The following is a 22,775-nucleotide window of genomic DNA, read 5'->3' on the forward strand; positions in this document are numbered from 1 at the left end:
AAACAGAAACAACAGAGACTAGGAAGGGTTCAAGATGGCAACATGGAAAGATCCTGAACTCATCTCCTCCCACAGACATAACAAATCTACAACTGCATATGGAATAATTCCCCCAAAGGGACTTGAAGACTGAATGACAGAGTCTCCACAACAAAGGGTAAAATGATAGCATTGAGACGTGAAGGAGAAACAGAGATAGGGTCTCACCAAGGGAAGAAAAAAATAACAACACACCCTAACTGTGGTGATCCACAATTAGGAAGGATCACAAAGGTTTTTTTCCCTCAGGAGCAAGGGATTCAAGCTCCACAACAGGCACCCCAACCCTTAGATCCTGCACAGGAGAGATGAGCCCCCAAATAGCTGGCTTTGGAAACCAATGGGCAATATGTCTAGGAAAACTATAGAACAACAGGGAACAAAAAAGCCTGCTCTCAAGCTGCTCACATGCAGATTCATTTGACCCCCAAACCAGTGCCAAAACACCAGACTGAAAAGCACACGTATCATAGGTGAAGGGGACCCCTAATCTTGAAGCATCTGCTGGAGAGGGAGGAACTAGTTGGGATATTCCCCAGGGACTCAGAAACCGGTGGGAGCTACTTTTGCCATCTCAGGCTACCTTGCTAATGCCAGAATCGGTGGGAGCCATTTTGGAGTTCTCCCTCTGATCTGTTGGCACAGATGGATGCGCTCCACCTAGAGCCCTGCCCACTCCTTCACCCGCTCAGCCAGCTGGGCTATAAGCCGAGGCCTCACAGTCATTCCAGGGGCCAGCCCCACTCACCGACAAACAACAGTCACTGTGGCCAGGCTCCACAGCCATTTTGGGTACCAGCCCTGCCCATCCGTGCACAAGACAGCAACCAGTGCCCCTCCACAACAGGAGGGCATATGCAGCCCACAGAGTGGACACCCTTTGCACTTCTGAGCCCCATACGACATCTCTTAAGTAAGGCCACTCCTTCAAGACTAAGAAAGATAGCTGATTTACCTAATACATGGAAACAAACGCAAAGAATGAGGCAAAATGAGGAGACAGAAAAATATGTTTCAATCAAAAGAACAACACAAAACCTCAGAAAAAGGACTAAATTAAAAGGAGATAAACAATTTATGTGATAAAGAGTTCAAAGTAATGGTCATAAAAATGCTCATGAAACTCAGGAGAAGAATGGAGAACCTCAACAAAGAGAATATATTAAAAAAAAGAAGTCAAAACTGAACCAACAAATACACTAGATCAGCTCTTAACATTTGTGTACCAAGTCTTTATGTGGACATACACTTTTGTTTCTTTGAGGTAAATACCTATATTAAAACAGATAAATCACATGGTAGACAAATGTTTAACAATTTAAGAAACTGCCAAAATGTTCTTCAAAATTGTTGTATCAGTTTCCATTCCAACAAGCAGTGTATGAGTTTCAGTTCTTAACAATAGTTGGTGTGGTCCTTTTAACTTTAGCCATTTTAGATGGTACATAGCATTTTTATTTGCATTTCTCTAATGACTAATTATTTGGCATATAATTCAAGTGCATTTCTATCCATATATTTTGTTTTTCCTATCCACATAGTTACTTAAATGTTTTAACCATTCTTAATTGGGTTGTTTGTCTTATTAGTTGTAAGTGATGTTTATATGTTCAAGATACAACTCTTTTTTTTTTTTAGTAGATTGATTTGTTTCTTTATTTACTTATTGTCTGCGCTGGGTCTTTGTTGCTGCACATGGGCTTTCTCTAGTTGTAGCGAGCAGGGGATACTCCTCATTGCGGTAGGCAGGCTTCTCAGTGAGGTGGCTTCTCTTGCTGTGGAGCACGGGCTCTAAGCACATGGGCTTCAGTAGTTGTGGCACTGGCCCGCAGGCTCTAGAGCACAGATTCAGTAGCTGTGGTGCACAGGCTTAGTTGCTCTGAAACATGCGGGATCTTCCCTGACCAGGAATCAAACTCGTGTACCCTGCATTGGCAGGTGGATTTTTAACCACTGTGCCACCAAGGAAGTCCCAAGATACAACTCTTTATGAATAAATATCTTTCAAGTGTTCTTTTTTCTAGTCACCATATTAAAACTGGAGAAATAGTGAGAAGTGCCAGTTAGCATTTACTAAGATCCTGTGCTCCAGCATCGCCTGAGCCACTTCACATGCTTTACCTCTATCATTCTCATCTCTGACGACAATTTACAACCACCTGGAGAGAACGCAAAAAAATACTGATGCTCAGTAGCCACTCAATTCAATTAACTTAGAATCCCTGGAAATGGGGCCCACGCCTAAGTCTTTTTTTAAAAAACAAGTCCCAGGTGTTTCTGATGTACACTCATGCTTGAGAACCCCACCTTATCTATCGAGGTTGCTAACAGGATGGATGAGATAAGGTTTCTTATTTCTGTTTTACAGATGAGGAAACTGAAATGCAGAGGAGTAATAAAGAAACTGACAGGGAACTTAGAGAAAAGGAAAGGCTAAGATACAAGTCAACATTTATTTACAAAGATGTTGCTTTTTATTAGCTCTCACTATGCTTAAAGCGGGATAAAACCTGCTCTGTGAAAGTAATGAATGGAAACACATCTAAGGCTGGTATTCAGAATAGCAGGGGGGCACTCAGATGCAGCTAAAGAACATTGCCCAAATTTGGCCCCCACAGTAGTCACTCAATAATTATTTGCTTAATACTGACAGAATGTGGGACCTGAGAAGACTGTGTCAGGCGGCCTCATAAACAGCTTATCCCCATCCTAATGACATATTTCCCTTGAAGATTTCCTGCCTGATGCCTTTCTTGAGTTTAACAAGAAAACAGGCCTTTCGCTGTTGTCTCTTCTAATCTGCCCATCACTTGTTCAGTCTGTGGAACCCCCTGACAGCTTGGGAAGTCCCATCTGTAAGGCTGGCTGTATAATTTGCCTGAGAGGGAATCTTATTCTATATTAGATACAATTTATCATCTGCTTAAAAGAGTAATTTCAGCACACAGACACACCTACCAAAAATGCCCCCCTCTTCTCTGTTCATCCAAATCCTGCCTGTATTTTCAGACCCCTCTCCAATTCTACCTCCATTGAAAAGACTTCTCTGACCCTCTTCAAATCCCATTATAATTATTGTCACTTCCACTCACATAGTAATCTATCAGGAGTTTCCTGATAATATCTATTCTACTATTTTCTGCAATAGTTATTTTATATCCTGCATCATTTTTTAACTATCAGAATATTTATATATCATCCTTCCCTCAATCATTAGATGGAATCTATCCTTGTTGGGTGAGGAGGACTGGCCCACATATTTATGCGTGGGTAGAAAGTTTATGAATGCAAAAGGGGCTCACTTCGACATAGTATCAGATCACGTATATCAAGGGACATTTTTAGAGGGAAAGTGTGGAAAACTGCCCCATGAAATAGATGATGTTAACATATTTCAAGGGAAGTTTAGTTGAACTACCTTGACAAATGCTTCTGTAGTGTAAATTATATCACCATATCTAAGGAAAGAATGGGTCAACAGTTGAAACATGGAGTTTCAGAGGAGTAAATTGTCTAGTCCAGGTTTCAGACCTGTCGCTATTATGGAGATTTAGGGCATCATTTTGTGAACCTGATGCAACCAACATCCCTTGCTCTGATGCCTGGCATGCCAAGCAGGTTTCTGATAATGGCATTACTTCTCTTGGAGTTGGTCTGTAGGCATAGACTGTTCTCCCAAATAAATCATTTCAATGATCATACTACCTTTCCACCTATTCCTTCATGTGATCTTTAAAACTATTCATCATCTGTCCTCTATTTATGTCTCTGGCTTTGCTTTCCATCACTTCTGTCATTACTCTCTGGCACCACAATGTCTCTCCTTGTTGCCTGAAGATGTTCTGCTATTTACAAATCCAAGCTGTTCTTTCAGCCTGAAACATATCTCTATAGTTTAGTTGTATTTCTAAAGTATGAGATTACACAAAACACTCTTCTTGATTTTGTCTTGAGCGGTGAAGTTCTCTGAGCAATAATAGATAGAAAGCAGACAGTGAGAAGATGAGAAAGGAATAAAAGGCAGGGCAAACCCCAGGGGCCACTTGTGCACCATAGGCAAGATTCCATTTTTCCGCATTAAAAACGTGATGCATTTGAAGGACTCTAGGCAAGGGAAGAATGCAAGCTAGAAGTTCTTTGACTTTCTGTAAAGAACTCTTGGTGCTGTCAACATTGCAGATAAGAAGTTAGTCATAAAGTCGTTGCCATAGTTGAGTAAAAAGTAATACTAGGCTGAATGAAGACGGTGGTAATAAAAATGGAGAGCTGGTGGGGACCCAAGATATATTTACTAAGTGAAATCAGAGGGACTTACTAATTGAGTACATTCAGAACAGCTGGGTTGGAACTGATGCTGCATAGGACAAAAACAGACCCATTCATTGACCCTTCTCTTGAAAAGACAAATAGTACTATTTGCGTGCTCATGGGTCTTTGCCCAAATACAAACTCAAGTGATATTTCTTGAATTGGTTTCCTCCAAGTTGCCCAACCAGGGATCAAACCAGCGTTCCCTGCACTGTAAGGAGGATTCGTTACCGCTGCATCACCGGGGAAGTCTCTCCTTACCACTGCTGAATGAATAGGATGCCTTACACCACGCATCCTATAATCACTCTCACAGATCCTAATGGTCACATCCTTGAGATTTTCTAAGCGTTGGTTAAATACTTTAACTGTCTGAAGTAATTGGCTTCAAGAACTTGAACACATCAATATTAATGGAGAAATTAGGCTCTGATGTTCCTTTACGAAAAGAAAAATGATAAAAATAAATCCGAGGGGTACAGAGTAATGTGTGCTAACAAGAGAGAGTGATGGTCTGGGCCCTGTGCTCACTCTCCTGTGATGTCTGATTAATGGATGTGTGTGAGCTTCCGATTGAAATGCAGATCCAGGCGTGTCCCAGAAAACGAGATCTATGGTAAAGAAATATGAGGCCCACACGCTCTAATGGCTTTGGTTTCCTCTAGATCTAAGGACTGTTGGGGTCCCTCTCCAGTACTCAGTGACTGGGGAGATCGAAGCCTATGCATCACACTGCAAAGTGCACAAGGGATGGTTCCATGCACGTGGCTAATTATTCTGACTCGTGATTTTACTAGGTCAACAATCGGAGGCCAACTATAGGACTTTGAAGGAAAAACGGGCAACGTGCTTAAGGAAGAACAGAATTTCAGAGGTCGGAAAAGCTTCGATGTTGTTTAGTTTATTTCTCTCCTTATCCAATAGAGAAATTGAGTCGCAGAGAAAATAAGACTCATGTAAGATCAGACAAATCATTCAATTCTGATGTTTTAACCATGGTTCTGTTGCAAATGTCAAAATATTTTCCTATCTCTTTGTGAAAAAGAGCCTCCTTTTTCTCTTTGTTACATGCATACAAGAATACCTACTTCCGTAAATTAAAATAGAAGACCTATTTAAAGTACATATAAAGGGCTAGAGGCTCAATAAATGATTATTTCCTCTTTATTCTATTCGACACTGAGGAAGTAATAAACATTTAACAATGTCTGCTTCATAGTTTTTCTTTTCTTTTTTTCCCCCAAAACATCTAGGGAATTTTAATAGCAGACCACCTGATATCCTGCATTCCCTCCTTGTCTCGTGATTTTACCTAGTATAGAGGGCTCTATTCTGTATCATTTTCTCTATGCCTATTTTTGCTCTTTCTCAGGACCACTAACACCTTTCACAAGGTGACCACAGTAAACTCCTAACTGGGTTCTTTGTACCCACTCCTCTCCTGCTCCAACATGTTCTCCGAAGTAGCTCCAGAGATTTCAACTAAATGCAAATGTAATCATGATGTGGCTGCAATGTTTGAAATCCTTCCGTGCCTTCCAGTGCTTTACGGTGTACTCCAAAATCTTGCTGAAGTGCCCTTTCACTAGTTCCTTGCACTCTTCTTGCCTTTTCCTTTGTGATTCATCCACTCTGGTCCACTGTGATCAACTCTACAGTTCTCCTTTCCACCACGAAGTTTTGCACTTGTCTTCTCTATTTCTGAAGTGTATGCTACCTCCACTTTCTCTCCAGTTACCTCCTGAACTTCATCCCAGATTTTCTCATATGACAATCTGTCAGTGTCCTGGAGCCTAGGCCAGGTCATTTATCATTACACTCCTATAGAACTAGTTCCTTTCCTTTTTACTGGTTTTTCCCATTTATAATTCTATTGTAATTTATTGCCAGTTGCCTTAAGTTCCATGAGGGCATGGAAGATGCATTTAATTGGGCTAACTACAATGCCGGACCCGTGTTAGATACTCAATATTCATTCATGTAGCAACTTTTAGAACAAAATCATTTATGTACAAGGGACATAATATTCTTTTACTTTGCACCTTAATTACAAGGATAAGAGAACTAAAGTCCAGAGACATAAACAGAATGTCAGAAAGCCAGATCTGGGAACTATTATCTAGGCCTCCTCATTCAATGATGATTCTCTACTTTAAGTCCTTATGCTTCTTATGTATTTTAGGTGAGCTATGCATTCCTAATAAATTCTCACTACTTTTTGTCTCTGTCCATGAACATTTAGTTAAAGAGTATAGAAACAAGGAATGTGGGTGTCCAATTGCTCCTAATATAAGATCAAGAGAGCTTCTTGATCATATCTGCCAAGTTTCTATTAAAACTCTCCAAGTAAAAGCCTGTGAGGGCATATTTCAAATAAAATATTAAATAATACAGGAGTGATTTCAGTTTGCAGGTTTTTGTGACTCAGAATTCACTTTAGATATTATTATCCCTTACTGATTCCTTTATACAGGCTTTTAAATAGGAAAACTGGAACTCATACTGCTCCAGAGACAGCTGGGTACATTGGAAGGCAGATAGGCTTCTTCTATCCTTCAGCTCTTCTTGGCCAGAGTTTGACTAATTTCTTTAGCATCTTCATTTATATGTACATGAAGGATTGGAAAGGTTCACATCTTTCCAATCAGAAGTGCTGCATGGATCACTGACTTTGAAAGGGAAGTCAGGTACTCAACCTCTTTCTGCTCTGTCAGGGGAAGGAAAGCCTTTCAATTCAATCTCGAGTTATCTGGAAACTCTTCTCTGCAGCATGTTAATTGGCTGTTTCAAAGGACACTGATTTAGAAAAAAATAAGATAAATGTTCTAGCTGCTGACAATCCACACATTATCACCTTAAACTTAACCTAATCAGACTGAGTCATTAGTCAGAAGTTTTGACCTTCACAGAGAACATTGTTACTGTCTTCGGTTAACCATACATATATTTCCTACTGAATATTAGATCTTAAAAAAGAAAGGTAAATTGTTCATACACAGCATGTAGCCTGTGAATACTCTTGACTCAGTCACTGTCTATTTTTTCCAAGAGGGTGGGAAGAAATAATAATCATCTTTATAATAGTATATTAATATCAACAGACATTTTCTGTTTTTTGTTTGTTTCTTTACAGTTTGCATAGTGATTTCATAAACAATATGAGGTCTAATCAATTAGGAAGGCCCTAAGCCTCAATTTTCTCATTTTTAAAAAGGATAGGAAGACTTGAATTATGGAAAGAAGAAAACGTACCATCTCAAATGCTGCAATGCCACAGAGAGGTCAAGGAAGAGTGGAAACATGCACAAAGACAAAACCCAAAATATTATAGACAGAGGCATATTGAAGTTCTTTTGTGTAATCCCCAAATATGGCATGGAAAATGTACCATTTTTCCAGGACAGTGGGTACCTTGTGATTGGGGCTGTTTGAACAGAAGTTGGGTAAGTCTATGACAGTTTCTTGGGGAAGGAATGTCTCAAGAGCTTGTGTGGACAGGGTAACTTCTAAAGCCCAGGTACAGCTTGGGAAGAAAATTCCTCCTGGAAGTCTCTGTCCAAGATGAGAGAGTCATCTCCAATGTTAAACTGGCTTCAGATCAGCCAGCTCTGCTTCCTGCAACTGAGCCTTCTTTATTTTTTTAAGATTTATTTATTATTTTATTTATTAATTTTATTTTTTTGGCTGTGTTGAGTCTTCGTTGCTGTGTGTGGGCTTTCTCTAGCTGTGGCTAGCAGGGACTACTCTTCGTGGCGTGCGTGGGCTTCTCAGTGCGATGGCTTCTCTTGTTGTGGAGCTCGGGCTCTAGGCTTATGGGCTTCAGTAGTTGCAGCACATGGGCTCAGTAGTTGTGGCTTGCAGGCTCTAGAGCACAGGCTCAGTGGCTGTGGCACACAGGCTTAGTTGCTCCACAGCATGTGGGCTCTTCCAGGATCAGGGCTCAAACCTGTGTCCCCTGCATTGGCAGGTGGATTCTTAACCACTGTGCCACCAGGGAAGTCCCTGAGCCTTCTTTATGTCTACTCTTTCTCCAAGGGTTCTACCATGTTTAGAAAACACTGAGTAAGAAAAATTGAAGGTTAGAGGAGTTGAAATCATATCATGAAGTATCATGACATGTTTTATGGCAAGTGCAGAGTAGTGCCTTGCACACAACACACAATGAATGATAATTATGTTGCTATTGTTGTTATTATAATTATTGTATCCTTTTGGTGCCAGTGTTTCTCAAAGCATACCCCTGCGTAGCCTGCACTAGAATTACCCAAAATTCTCGTTAGAAATGTAGATTCCTGGGCTTCGATCAAGACTTATTCCATCAGAATTTCACAGGGAAAAGCCCCAAAATCAATATTTTTTAAAAAATAGGATCCTGATTTAAAGTAACAATGGAGAAGCACTATTTTATATGCTGGACATTTTACAAATTTTGCTTCATTTAATCTTTGCAAAAAAAAAATCTGATTTTACAGAAGAGAAAACAGAGGCTCAAATAGTTCTTGTAAGTACACATAGAGTTGATATTCCAAGACAGTTTTGCTTGATTTCAAACTCTGTGTTCTTTCAACTGTTTGAAGCAGTTAGTTGTGGGAGGAAAAAAAAATGGTGCTCCTGGGAATTACTGCTCTGGGAGGATCTTGGGTATTGCTTCAGCCCAGCCATGAGGAGAGGAGGAAAGAAATTAGCAATATGGAGACTGGCCACTACATTGGTGCTGAGGAAGGCAGTAATTTAGTGCTCATCAAGGAAGAAAATAATAGCCGGCTCTCTCAATCCCCCACATTTATATGGTAAGCCTTACTTCAAAGTCACCCTGGAAAATTACATGACATTTTTATCACCGTCATTTTCAGACTAGGTCATTATCTTTAACCAAACATTTGTGCCACGCTTTGAACAGACACATATATCAGACAGGCAGTAGATCGTGCTAGCAAATTCAGTGGGAGACGTTTCCACAATCTTTTTGGGGTTGTCAATCAAGAGATGATGGTGATAAGGGAATGAGGGAAAGGAACGTCAGAGGAAAAAGTGCAATCAATTGACAAGCCCAGTTATCAACCCAAGGGACTGAAACTGGGGACTGGAATTTCAGCTACATAGGCTGTTCTCCTGGTATAAAGGTACCTCCTCATTGAGGAGATGATTCTAAACTGTTTATTCCAAATTGGAATCTCAGCCCTACTATGTATTAGCTGTATAACCTTGAACAATTCCCTCATCTTCTTAGGATCCCAGTTATCTAATGGGCACAAGGCACAGGTTAGCTTACCTCTGTGCTGTGTGTCTACTCTGTTCACTAGCTTAAAAACACTGTGTACAATTTGTCAGTCTACTGCCTAGTAGATGTCAAATGTTCGGCATGGACCTTTGGCCTTCCTGAGCTGACCTCCACCTACCTCTGTTAAGTATCTATCATAGGCTAGGCTGACACCCAGCCCAGTCTCTGCTTGCAAGTCTAGTCTACATTGACACATTCATCAGAAGAGTTTAAATTAAAAGATACTATAGGTAGAGACAGAAGATCTAAGTTTAGAACTTGCTTTTTTTCCATTCTGCTCTGTGTGAGTGTGGGCCGGCTCTCTGAGACTTCACTTGCTCAACTTGAAAGAGAACAAATAACATTTAATTTCTAAGATTTTTGTCCAATAAATAATGGGGTACCACAAAACTGTTGCTAAACACAATGCCTGAAATATATGCTCGAATTGTCATCCAAGTATGTATCTGGCAGTTCTATTCTTTTAAAATAACAGTCCCAGGCTTCCCTGGTGGCACAGTGGTTAACAATTCACCTGCCAAAGCAGAGGACACGGGTTCAAGCCCTGGTCCGGGAAGATGCCACATGCCGCAGAGCAACTAAGCCCATGTGCCACAACCACTGAGCCTGGGCTCTAGAGCCCGAGAGCCACAACTATGGACCCCATGTACCACAACTACTGAAACCTGAGCTCCTAGAGCCTGTGCTCCACAACAAGGGAAGCCATAGCAATGAGAAGCCCGCACACTGCAATGAAGAGTAGCCCCTGCTGGCCGCAGCTAGAGAAAGCCCATGCGCAGCAATGAAGATCCAACACAGCCAATAAATAAATAAATAAATAAATAAAATTTTAAAAAAGGAAAAAAACAAACAAAAAACAATCCACAGTTACTCCTTAGAAGCAAAGACATTTTAGTTTTTTATTTACTTAGGCAAAAGCAACCCTCCTCTTCTTGCCTGCCTTGTCCCTCCTAGAAGAGATAGAGTGGCTTCAGCCCTTTACAACTTTTTTTTTTTTCCCCTCTCTAGTGGATACTGCTGCAACCTACTGCAGTCATGACATTGTACAAATGGGTCCAAGGTGGTAATTTATGGTGCACTGGGCACAATTTATTTTTAGATGTCCCATGAAATGGTGTGAACAGTTTATCAAAATCATGCAAAAGGATATAGTTCAAGCTTTTAGGACATATAGCTCTGTATTCTTAAGGTGGACTCAAGCAGAAGTATGAAGAGTCTAAGGGGGTTCAGAGGAAGCCTAGAGAAGCTCTATGACTACACACTGAGCTCCAATATTTCATATACATGTTATTTCATTCAACTAGCATTTGTTGATGTTTACTTGGGTCTGAGCATAAGGCCTAGTATTGGAGCCTAGGACTACAGATGGAAATATGACATGATCCCAAATATCAAATAACTGAGTAAAGCAGATAGAGTTGTAAGCTGATAAAAGATTTAAGCACTGATTTTGAAACAGAGGAATGAATGAGGTAAGGCTGATGAAAAAGAAGAGGGACAGATGCTCACTAGGCCCTGTTATTGGTGCTAGAAGTACAATGATGGACACATTGGCTACATATAGTTGTGCTTACTGCTATTATGGACTTTATAATTAGGAGTGAGGCCTGGTATCAAACAAAAAAGTACACAATTGAATGACATGATTTCTCATCACTTTCTGGGATAAAACATATATTGGTTGGAAGGATTAAATACTTTATATAGGGTGGCCATGGAAGGCTTCTCTGAGAAGATGGGGATCATAAGAGGATAAGGCCATAAGAGGCTTTTTATTCAGTCTTCCTGCAGTTACAGAATGACACTGCTTTTACTCAACCATTCTGTTAAAACAGATGAATGGACATGTCCTGATTTATTTTCTCCCTTTGCCAAAGAAAAAATGCTAGAATAAGCAATTCTGGGTCAAGGTAGTTAGGTATAAGAATAAGGAAGCCCAACTTAATTAAAATGTCCACCTACACTCAACAGTTTATTTCATTGAGATTTATTAAAACAGATACTTGTCATTAATCAAAAGTCAATTGATTTCTCAAAAAACATTTATCGAGATTTAACAACTCAGTTATGTGTGTTGTGTGGTTGTTAAGGTCTCAATAAATCTGTTTTTTCAAATCAATGTGAATTTAATTAAAATGCAAAAAAAAAGCACCCTTATCTGGTTTGCTTCAAATCCTTATTTTATACAATTAATAGGATGCTATTAAGAGCTGATTTAGTGACTATAGGGCAGGAGGATTTAGTGTCCATTAAAGCAGCCAGTGAGTACCAGAACAGCACGAGGATGGGAGGCTGGATGAGAGAACCAGCAAGATTATCTTTTGAGGCCACTGCCAGACAGAAGCGGGTGTTAAGCTAAAACATCACAAGGTTTGTTGTTTTGTTTTTGTTCGTTTGTGTGTTTTAAGCTCTTTATTGGAGTATAATTGCTTTACACTGGTGTGCCAGTTTCTGCTGTACACCAAAGTGAATCAGCTGTATTTATACACATATCCCCATATCCCCTCCCTCTTGTGACTCCTTCCCACCCTCCCTATCCCACCCCTCTAAGTCATCACCAATCATCGAGTTGACCTCCCTATGTTATGCAGCAGCTTCCCATTAGCTATCTATTTTCCATTTGATAGTGTATATATGTCAATGCTACTCTCTCACTTTGTCCCAGCTTCCCCTTCGCCCCCCACCCCGTTTTGACAGACCTTAAATTCCAATTAGTCAGGACACAGACTTCCCAATACAAACAGGTCACGTGAAAGGCAGATCACACTGACTTCATTCAGATCTTGGCATTATTACTGTCCCAGTAACCACAGAGATTGTATTGGGTTGAACAGCTTCCTCCTTCCTGCCTCAAAGTTTCTGTTTACCTGGAACCTGTGAATATGACCTTATTTGGAAATAGGATCTTTGCAGATATGATCAAGTTAAAATGAAGTCATACTGGATTAGGGTGGGCCCTAATCCAATGACTGCTGTCCTTGTAAGAAGAAGGAAATTTGGACATGCACACACAGAGAAGAAGGCCATGTGAAGATGGAGGCAGAGACTGGAGTGATGGATCTACATGCCAAGAAACTCCAGGGATTGCTAGAAGCCAGCAGTAGCTGGGAAAATGCAAGGACAGTTTCTTCCCTAGAACTTTCAAAGACAGCATGATCCTGCCAACACCTTTATTTCAGACTTATAGCTTCCAGAACTGTGAGACAACAGACTTCTATTGTTTGCAGTACTTTGTAACAGTGGATGGAGAAAACTAATACCAGGGTAAATAGATCTCTAGGAATAGAGCTAGCCTTTATTATACACCTGTAACTTTAGTCATATTAGGGTACTCAAGAAATGTGAGCCCATGGCTCCTGTCTGTCTATCACCTGGGAGACCTTTGCCATCGACCTTTTGTCTCTATTTGTTGAATGTTTAGTTTTAAAAGCCAGTTCTTCTGCTGCCTATTACCATGAACATTCCCTACAGATTCATCCAGAATGGATCTCTCCCTGTGAACCCCCGAATCAAAATTTCTTCTTTTAAAAGATAAGTTCTTATTAACGTAATTTAGTCATGACCTCACTGTCTATTTTGAAATTAGATCGTAAAGGCTGATTTGGGGACTTCATGAACTCATTCAACAAAATTGTATGAGGTGTCTATTGTATGTCAGATACTGTATTAGATATAGAAGGTTACCATGATAAATAAAAGTCATTAAATGGTCTTATGGCTTTTATGCTTACATTATTCAGACTACCCACAAACCACAGTTATATGCACACAGGAGGTACTAAATGATTATTTTTGCTGTAGGACTCAATTCTTTCTACTTCTGCGTGGGCAGAGAGGCATAACACAAAGAGTAAACAGATCTGGTCAAAACCAGGCTCTGCCAGGTTACCTTTTGTGACTGAGAACATGAATCTTAACATTTCTGATTCTCATATTCCTGACTGCTAAAGTGGAGATCATGTGGGATTGGCAGTGCAACCTTTATGTATAGAATGGATAAACAACAAGGACCTACTGTAAAGCACAGGGTACTCGATATCATGTAATAAACCATAATGGAAATGAAAAAGAAAGAAAGAAAGTGGAGATCACAAAATCCACTTTGTGGGGTTGATGTGAGGATTTACTGATTAACAACTGTAATGCAATTCAGCATATATTAGTTGCCCTTCCAAGCTCCCAGGAGCAGTCAACCCTCAGTCTTTGAATGACTTTTTCCTGCCTACTTCCACCTGCTCCTTGAGTTGGACAAAAAAAAAAAAATCCTGGGAAACCAATAATTCCTCCTGACCCTTTTTCAGCAACAGAATTCTTTCTTATAAGAACCACCTAGAAAGCTGATATCAGATACTGACTTAAAAAAAAAATAAGTAGATAAGACAGGTGAAAGGGAGGAATGATCTTTTGAGCAAAGCCTGCTGCAGTCATTAGACTGGGTCACAGAAAAGCATTTAACTTCCAGTTGTTCTTAAGTGTATTGATTCCCCCCACCCTGGAGCCCCTACAGCCGGCCTGATGGGCAGCTGACCTCCAGTGCCCTGCTAGAGCAGCCTCGTCTGCAACTTAAGAACTGTCAATTTCTCACATTTTGCTCAAAGCATGAGTTTTGGGAATGGAGAATGAACACTGAAAACCTCTCCAACTCTTCCTCCTTAATAACCTTGTGTTGCCTCTGCAGATTGAGCTCATATGCACAGGAATTAATGAAAGAAGGAGCAAGTGGCATCGTAAATAATCCAGAGGGTCAAACAGGATGGGAATACCTGGCATCGCATCTAATTAAGCTTCACAATGGAAGGAAACTGCAGTCATTACACCCACGCCCTCTTCCACAAACATACATTCAATTTATGAGTCTCCTCAGCCCTGCTTTACCTCGCTGTTCACATGCTAGTTTTCTGGTTTCTGGTATCCACGTCTTTATTAGGTCATTTCTCTTCTTGTCTTTGCCTTCACTTTCTGTCCATTCCTGAGACATACATAAATAGGAAGAACAAGCAAGTTGGAATCTCCTCAACTGCAATTATATTTGTTTCTGATCACTTGGAAACTCTGGGGTTTCCAACTGTCTCCAACATTGTGTTGAATTGTTCATTCTTTCAGGCATTCAGTAAGTTCTGACTTAGTGCTGACTGTATTCCAGGCACTGAGTTTTGTGTCAGAGACAGAGACCAAAGTTCTTACCCTCGAGGAGCCACCAGGCCAGTGGGAAAAGACGAGAGAAATCACTTTTGGAAAAATAACATAAAAGTTCCACAGTAAAAATCATATGTATAGAATTCTTCATCTTCTGTCAGGCACCTGTTTTTTCCCCAATGGTTCTCTGAAGCAGGAGGTTATTATACCAGTTTATAGATAAGGCCCCAAAGGCTCAGTGAAGTTAAATAACACAGGTAGAGTGCTACGATTAAGAATGTGGACCGAAAGTCATGTAACTCTTAGTAAATTTAAATCCTTCTGTACCTTTTACAAGCTGTAAGACGTTGACCAATTAATTCTCATTTATTTTCAGAGAGGGGTTAATTTTTCTTAGTTATGATGAAAGGCACAGAATCTGTGGTCAATCCCCAAGCTCTCAATTTCCCTCTGGACATATTTTCTCTTCTCAGTTCCATCTTCACTCTCATCCCTCCCTCTCTCATCTATGAGAATCTCTGTGTACGGTCCACGGGCCAAGAATGGACACTTGTGCACTGGGTGGTTTGCAATGCCAAGTAGCAGTCATTGTGCATAGCTTTTCAGACTCAGTCCCTGCTCTTCTCTCCAGAACTGAGACAACAGGGCATTTTTAACTCACTAAAAATATAAGTGTAGGGGGGCGTGATGGATGGAACTGTGTCTCCCCAAAATACATATTGAAATCCTAACCAGTGGTACCTTTATTTGGACTTTATTTTGGAAAAAGGGTATTTGGACATTTATTCAATTTAAGATGATGTCATTTGGGTCCAAATTTGGGCCCGAATCTAATACGACTGGTGTTCTCACGAGAAGAGGAAAAGGCCGTGTGGACACAGAGACACACAGGGAGAAGGTCACATGACGACAAAGGCAGAAAATGGCACGATGCAGCTGCAGGCCAAGGAATGTCAAAAGTCAACGGCCAGCACCAGAAGCTGGGAAGAGACTCAGAGGGAGCATGACACTCAGACGTCACCTCTGGAACTGTCACGGGATGAACTTCCATTTTTTTCAGCCAGCCAGTTTCTGATACTTTGTTGTCACAGGCACCTAGGGAACTAATACTGGCGGTCTCAAAAATTTCTTAAGAAAAGGCTCACTTGACCATAAGTCCCAGTATGGTGACCCCTTCAGACAACTGCCATATTTATTGTGTTTCCTTGAACTTTTGCTGCTGCACATAATTTGCCAAGAAGTGCTATTAGTATAGAATCATAAAATATTTGTGCCGAAATGAACACATTGGTCATCGTCGTGACTAACTTGTTTTAGCCATGAAGGAATTTTGGTCCTGAGGAAAGCAGTGAACGCTCAAGGCTCAAAGATCCGGATAGGAAAAGATTCCATTTCTTCCTTCTCTCATGCCTGTGTTCTTTCCTTCATTAGACTGTTACTTTGGCTCTTCTAATCCCTCAAGTTTTTAAAATAGAAATCTGTGGGCAAAATCCAAACATAGCAGTAAACTGTCTCATTCTCTAAATGCATAAAATGGTTCTTGGTATAACAGTTATAATTCCAGGAAGGATAAATTGGCTGTTTCCTTTAAGTTAGAAACACTTTTGCACAGAAGAGATTTTTCTAATGTTTTGAAGTGATGAAAGATTTATACAAAAACAGCAACAAAAAGAAACTTTATATAGTCGCTAAAGCTATTAATAAATTCATAAAGCTATAATTCTCGATAAATATTCTTAATGTTTGTGTTAATGACTTGTACAAAAATGTACTGAAATCCCATTTGAAATGGTAATTGACATGTACAATTCAGAAGATAAGCAATGAGTGCTTCACAAATGTATGGAAAACCTTATAAGAAAATAAAAGCGGATTAAATAACACGACACATCTTTTTCTATCAGATCATTGCTTAAAACAATAATATTAATGTCTAGCAAGTCTATATAGCAAAACAAATAATTTTATACACTATGATCAAGATTGTACATTAGAAAATAATTTGTCATTATGAATTAAGAACATTAAAATGTGCACATATTTTGACCCTGTAATTCTAGCTCTAGAAATTTATGTCCAGGGAAAAAGCTTAAATATTGTAATTTTTTGACCCCCAAATTTTTAAGTGATTAAGTATAAATAAATGTTCAGCAACCAGGGGGTTTTTAAATACACTATATGATGGGACACCATGTGGCCAATAAAAATATTCACAAAATAGAATCCTTAAGTTGTGACACCAAGGGTAGCACGGAAGGGTAAAAATAAAAATATAATGGCTTAACTATGCATATTTAAAGCTGTTACAAAAAGATACAAAAAGTAAACTTTCCCAACTACTCTGCTGTAAATTTGGTATCATCCTCCTCCCAGACCATCCCTCTGCATACATGCTCAATGACTATATATACACATATATGAATTGAAAGGAAGAAATGTTGTAACCCAGTTTCTTTTCCTCTCTCCATTCCAAAAATGTATTCTATTGTTAGAAAACAGAAGTTACCAGTAACAAAATAGAGAATTATGCATGTATAGAAGAAGAGAAATCTAAGCTAGCCAGAAGGGTTGGAACATGAAAAAGGCATCTCTGTGGGTGACACCTATAGAGGGTGTTGATGGATAAGAAAAATGTATCTCTTTGAGGTATAAACCCTTCTCTCTCTTCCTCACTACCCTTCCTCTCTTGACTGGTAAACTGTCCCTCTCTCAATTCAATGAAAACTTTTCATCTGGCACTCCCATATTTTCATAAGATCTTGACCTCCCTCACTGACAGTTAATCTAGCAGTGAAAAAACCACTGATCCAAATGGGTCAATTTGAGGACTTCCTGGAGTTTTAAAAATAGAACTGTAAAAGAGAGTCACCATTTCTAGTGCAAAAGCTTAGGACTGTGACATTCTGCATGTTTTGGCAATTCTGCTTCTCAACAGACCACAGGGGAGCCAGTGTTCAGTGAGAGAGGATGATGCCAGCAGACAGTGGGAGGCAGAGACTCATGCCAGAGAGAGGTCTGGCAGGACTCTCTTCTCTGGAGAAAGTAGTACTTTTGCCCTTTGTATGGTTTGGTTATTAAACCTCAATTCAGCCAGAACTCTAGAATTTTCTTGATGAGAATCTGTTTCCTTACACTAACTTGATTTAGATTTCTTTACAACATAACAACAGAGATAGGTTCCATGAAGAAGCTGAACATTTGCAAAAGATAACACTGTGTCCTGGAAAGGGCAGAAAATACATATTGGCTGCAGAGCAAGATACGATGTTAAGAGAAGGACTTTGCTTGCCATTCTTAAAAATGAGAAATGTAGCCTGGAGCCAACATAGAAATTTGGAGAGATTTGCAGCTGAGGACTGGCGTGATCAATTTGTGGTTTTAGAAGCACCACTCCAGTTGAGGTGTGGAGAAAATATTGGTATATGGCAAAATCAAATGCAATGGTCCAATATGGAATCTATTATGAAAGTTACTGTGAAAAACAATGAAGACTAGAAGTAGTGAAGTATCATAAAAAATGTAGAAGAGGCAATTTAAAATATTAAGCAACTTTGGCAGGTCATGTATATATGTTTATTCCCAATGTATTGTGATATCTTAAAAGAACAATCCAGGGAGACATCATTTCCCTTAAGTTGAATTTGTATTGCCATGCTTTAGAAACTTCACATTTCAGACACAGAACACAGATTTCTCTCCCCTTACAGACTCACGGTAAGCCTGCACAAAGTATGTCGGGATTGATACATCTGAAATAAATAATCATTTTATTGTTGGGCTAATTATCAAGGAGGAATGTTATCTTTTATATATAGGAAAATGACGGAAACCAAAAAAGAGCTTAAATATGGCTCTAAAGCAAATTAAAAATTAATGACAAGCGAAATCAAATTCCTTTTGTGGCCCATCTTCCTCCACCTGCAGATCGCTCTAAATAACATTACTGAAGGAATCACATTAGTTTCTAATTTAAAGGGACTTATTCTAGCAAAGGAATCGCTAAAGCTCCAGTAGCACTTGTCTGCAACAGCTTCCTAGTTTCTCCAAGTGAGTAGGAGGGGCAGCATCAGCCAATGTGCCCTGGCTCCTGCCTGGTGATTCAGAGAACTGCACGACCTTTGTTCTTGGAGAGGAAATTGCAGTTTTAAAAAGCACATCTACAGAAAGAGCTTGCTACTCACAGTGCAATCATACCTGCCAGGTCATTGCTGTCAACCATCCCCAATAGCATTGATTTCTTGGAAGAAAAGACAATAACTAAGCAGAATGGTTGAGAAGATATTTTGCCATAACATAATGTACCCAGCTGCAAACACAACCTCTATTACTTGTTATTAGTAATTTCCTTCCTGCCACTTTCTGTGGATGTACTCAAGACTATAAATGCCATGGAGTGATATTTACTTGAATTTCATATTTTCTCAGATATTTTTCAAAGAAACAAAAAGAGTTTTTATCTTAAATATTCATTAAAAACCAACGAACAACAACAAACTTTTGCTTGCTTCCTGATTTGCTCTACACTGAGGACTGATGTTTCAGGCAAAGGGCAACTGGATTTAGGAATCGACTGATGTGCATCTGAATAGTGATTGTGAGCAGCGTGATCTGGGATCATTTTTCTGTGCCTCAGTTTTCTCATCTATAACGGCAGGATAATAACTGTGCCCAGATCATAACTTGTTGTGGGGATGCAATATATGGTGCTAAAGTGAAAACTAGCATCATTTTTCCTGCATACTGGGTTTGAAAATGGTTACTTGGTATGGTATTCATATTATTAACTGCAGAATTGGCACACAGTGGATTCTCATTATATCTTTGGTAAAGGCCAGAGCAGGGAGTTTGGGTTTTATCTGGTAGGCAATGAAAAGCCATCTTACCTCCTAAGCATAGATATTTATGCCAAAATGGCCATGACTGTATTCAACTATAGTGGCTAATCCTGTCAACTGGAGGCATAGGGGCTACAGCAGTAATACAGGTGAACAGATTTGAAAGGCCTGGTTACAGTGGTACAATTAGATATCAAAGGAAGGATACATTTAAGAGATCATTTGATAGAATTTGATAGATTGCATCATAAAATCAAAGGAACTTAAATATTAACTTCAGTATATCATTATGCCCGCAGCAACTCCCTTGGTGCCCAGTCCAAAGCACCAGGAACTCAAATGCACGCTAAATTGTACAAGTGCTCAACAGATGTTTGGCTGGGTAAGTGTTTCAGCTGGAGAACTTTCTGAACAATTCCTTTTCAGTATATGTGGATTTCAGCAAGATGCCATTTCTACCTCCATTTGCTACTTTTCTTGGAGGGGAACTTTATAAAACTAGGGAAAAGATCTGCCTTCAGATAAGGGATCATTTATTATCCAAGCTTTAATCAAATTAGTTTTTTTTTTTTTTAAGGCTAGAAATTTGATGTCAATCACAATAGATCTCAGCAAAGGAAGGAGGGGAAGAGAAGTCATACCATATGAGAAGCAATTCAGAGAGGATTTCCTGGAGATAAATATTTGTAATGTAATTATAGATCTGTCATCAACACCACTATAATTTACTGTCAATCACCACACTGATGATAGGATCTTATCTTCCAAGGTATAACTTTCCTTCACTGCAATTATCTCCAGGATGAATCTTCTTGCTCAAAGCACCCCAACTTAGAATTATTTAGAAATAAGATTTAAAAATTGATATTCACATACCAATACCTGATGAAGGGGATCATCCAAAGGTCTCTGAATCTATTCCTTGTGTGGCTGAGGGTTAGTTGTAAATTGTCAGAAACAGATGTTGGCATTTTTACCACATTATGCCTTTTCCTGATATAACTCACCTGAATGACCAGTTTGGGCTAGAGGTGGGAAATTTCAGTTAAAATGTCTCAAACAGCCAAACTTTTGAAAGTTAATTTAAAAGAATTTTTAATGTAAACATTCTGGATACTAGATTTAAACCTCAAGTCTTTTCAATTTTCTCAACCCAATCTCTCTGTAAACTATTTTTTCTTTTTCATTCCCTATTGCTGCTACTCATTATCTATCACCTGGGCTACTTAGCAGCTTCCTAAATTATTTTTCTGCCCATAATATTTATCCATCCATTTACTACTTTTTTTTTGGGGGTGGGGGGAGGCTAGAATTCAAACGTTACTGTGTCATGCATTTGTATAACAATTAGGCCCCACAGATTTGATTAGCAGGTCCTTAACCACCTTATCTATTCTCCAATTAATGATGAATTGATGAGGAGACAAAGGGGACTTTTAGAGTAAGAGCTAAGGAGGGCTTCCTAGGTGGCACAGTGGTTAGAGTAAGAGCTAAGGAGATGGCTTTATTCCCAAGGACTTTGCAGAAACCTTAAAAAGACTTGCTCAGACCTTTGCAACTGTGCACAAAGCAGACAGACCATTAGTGAGGACTGGCTAGCCTGTTCTTGGCCCTACGATGTAGCACATTAGCCGAAGCCAAGAACTACAGAGAATATGTTATGTAATTTTGCTGACCTCCTGTCTACCTTCAACATCTTCCTCCTTATTTGGTTAACACTATTTATTACATTCCAGGAATTGTAGGGAAACCTTTATATGCATTATCTTATTGAATCCTCGAGATATTCCTAGGAGTTGACACTATTATTATTTCTTTCTTGTGCCTGACTAAAGTCAAGTTTGACTCCAGAGCCTATCTTTTTCTCCCCCTAATTTTATTATATTGTCATCTAAGGCAACAAATTAGTAAATTCTCCTAGGAAGAGTCAACTCATTCATTCTGAGAGTATTTATGACACAGAACCAAAAACCAAGTTTGTCTTCAACTCACTTTCATGATTTTTCAATTGATGATATACTTGCATAGAGTTGGGAGGATGGAAAACTATCATTGTATGAAAAAGAATCTCCTAATTTAAATTCTACAGTCTTTTCTCCAGTCAATATTCCCAGGCAAAATCATTAGCAAACAACATCTCATTTGAGTAACCTGTGATATATTTAACAGAGATTAATATAATGAATATAATTTTCTTTAAAAATAAGAACTTAATAACTTGAAATTGACTTCACTCTGCATTTATCGAATTTGGTTTGACATATGTTATCTTATTCCCAGGAAATGGTTCATGTTTTCTATACTGTATTTACAATAACAAGAAGATAGAAAAACTAGAGGATAAGTGGGAGGAGACAGCAAATTAGAGAGGGGAGTAGACTGGAATTCAAAATTCTGTTACTCTAATATTATTAAAATCACTATTCTTCTTAAATAGAATAAATACATGACCCTAATGCTCATGAAAACATAATAAATAGCTCCAGGATGCCTTATAAAGCACATCTACAAAAGTAATGTTCTCTGTAATGATGACAGAGCTCACTGCCATCAGTCATGTGGCATGTTCATGAAGGACATCCAAATTTTAATTAGCTTATGCTAAATGGCTTTAGTATCAATTTAGGCAAAATGCGACACTTTGTAGAATTGTTCAGATGGCCGCTAGGAATAATAACTCATACAACAGAATCACCAAGAGAATACTGTTTCATTAAAGGACACTGATTCTGATAGGAATCAGGAAAAAATCTGAAAATGGGACAGGAAAAAAGGAGAAATCACTTGAAAATACTGTACAGGGGTAACAATTTGTTGTTTCTTCATTGTAGCAAATTAAAGGCGTCAACTTCCCAGATGAAAGAAAATTATTACCACTCTAAATAATCACACACAGACACAGACGCTCATTGTATTCACAATAAATGTGATTGTACACAGACCTACTGCATGTGAGCTCTGTAAGAATAAGTACTGTATTATATTCATGTTTATATTAATCATGATGCGTTGAATAATGATATGCTTCCCAATGAGGATATCACATATGCAAAAAGTCTTTGCATGCAGACAAGGTAAAATTCAAATTGTGGTTCCACCACTATTTACAAGGAATATGGCTTTGGACAAGTTGCTTCACTTCCAGGTCTTAATTTGTAAAAAATGTCATAGTTTTG

Source organism: Hippopotamus amphibius, chromosome 16 (genome assembly GCF_030028045.1).
Source record: "Hippopotamus amphibius kiboko isolate mHipAmp2 chromosome 16, mHipAmp2.hap2, whole genome shotgun sequence".
NCBI lineage: Eukaryota > Metazoa > Chordata > Mammalia > Artiodactyla > Hippopotamidae > Hippopotamus > Hippopotamus amphibius.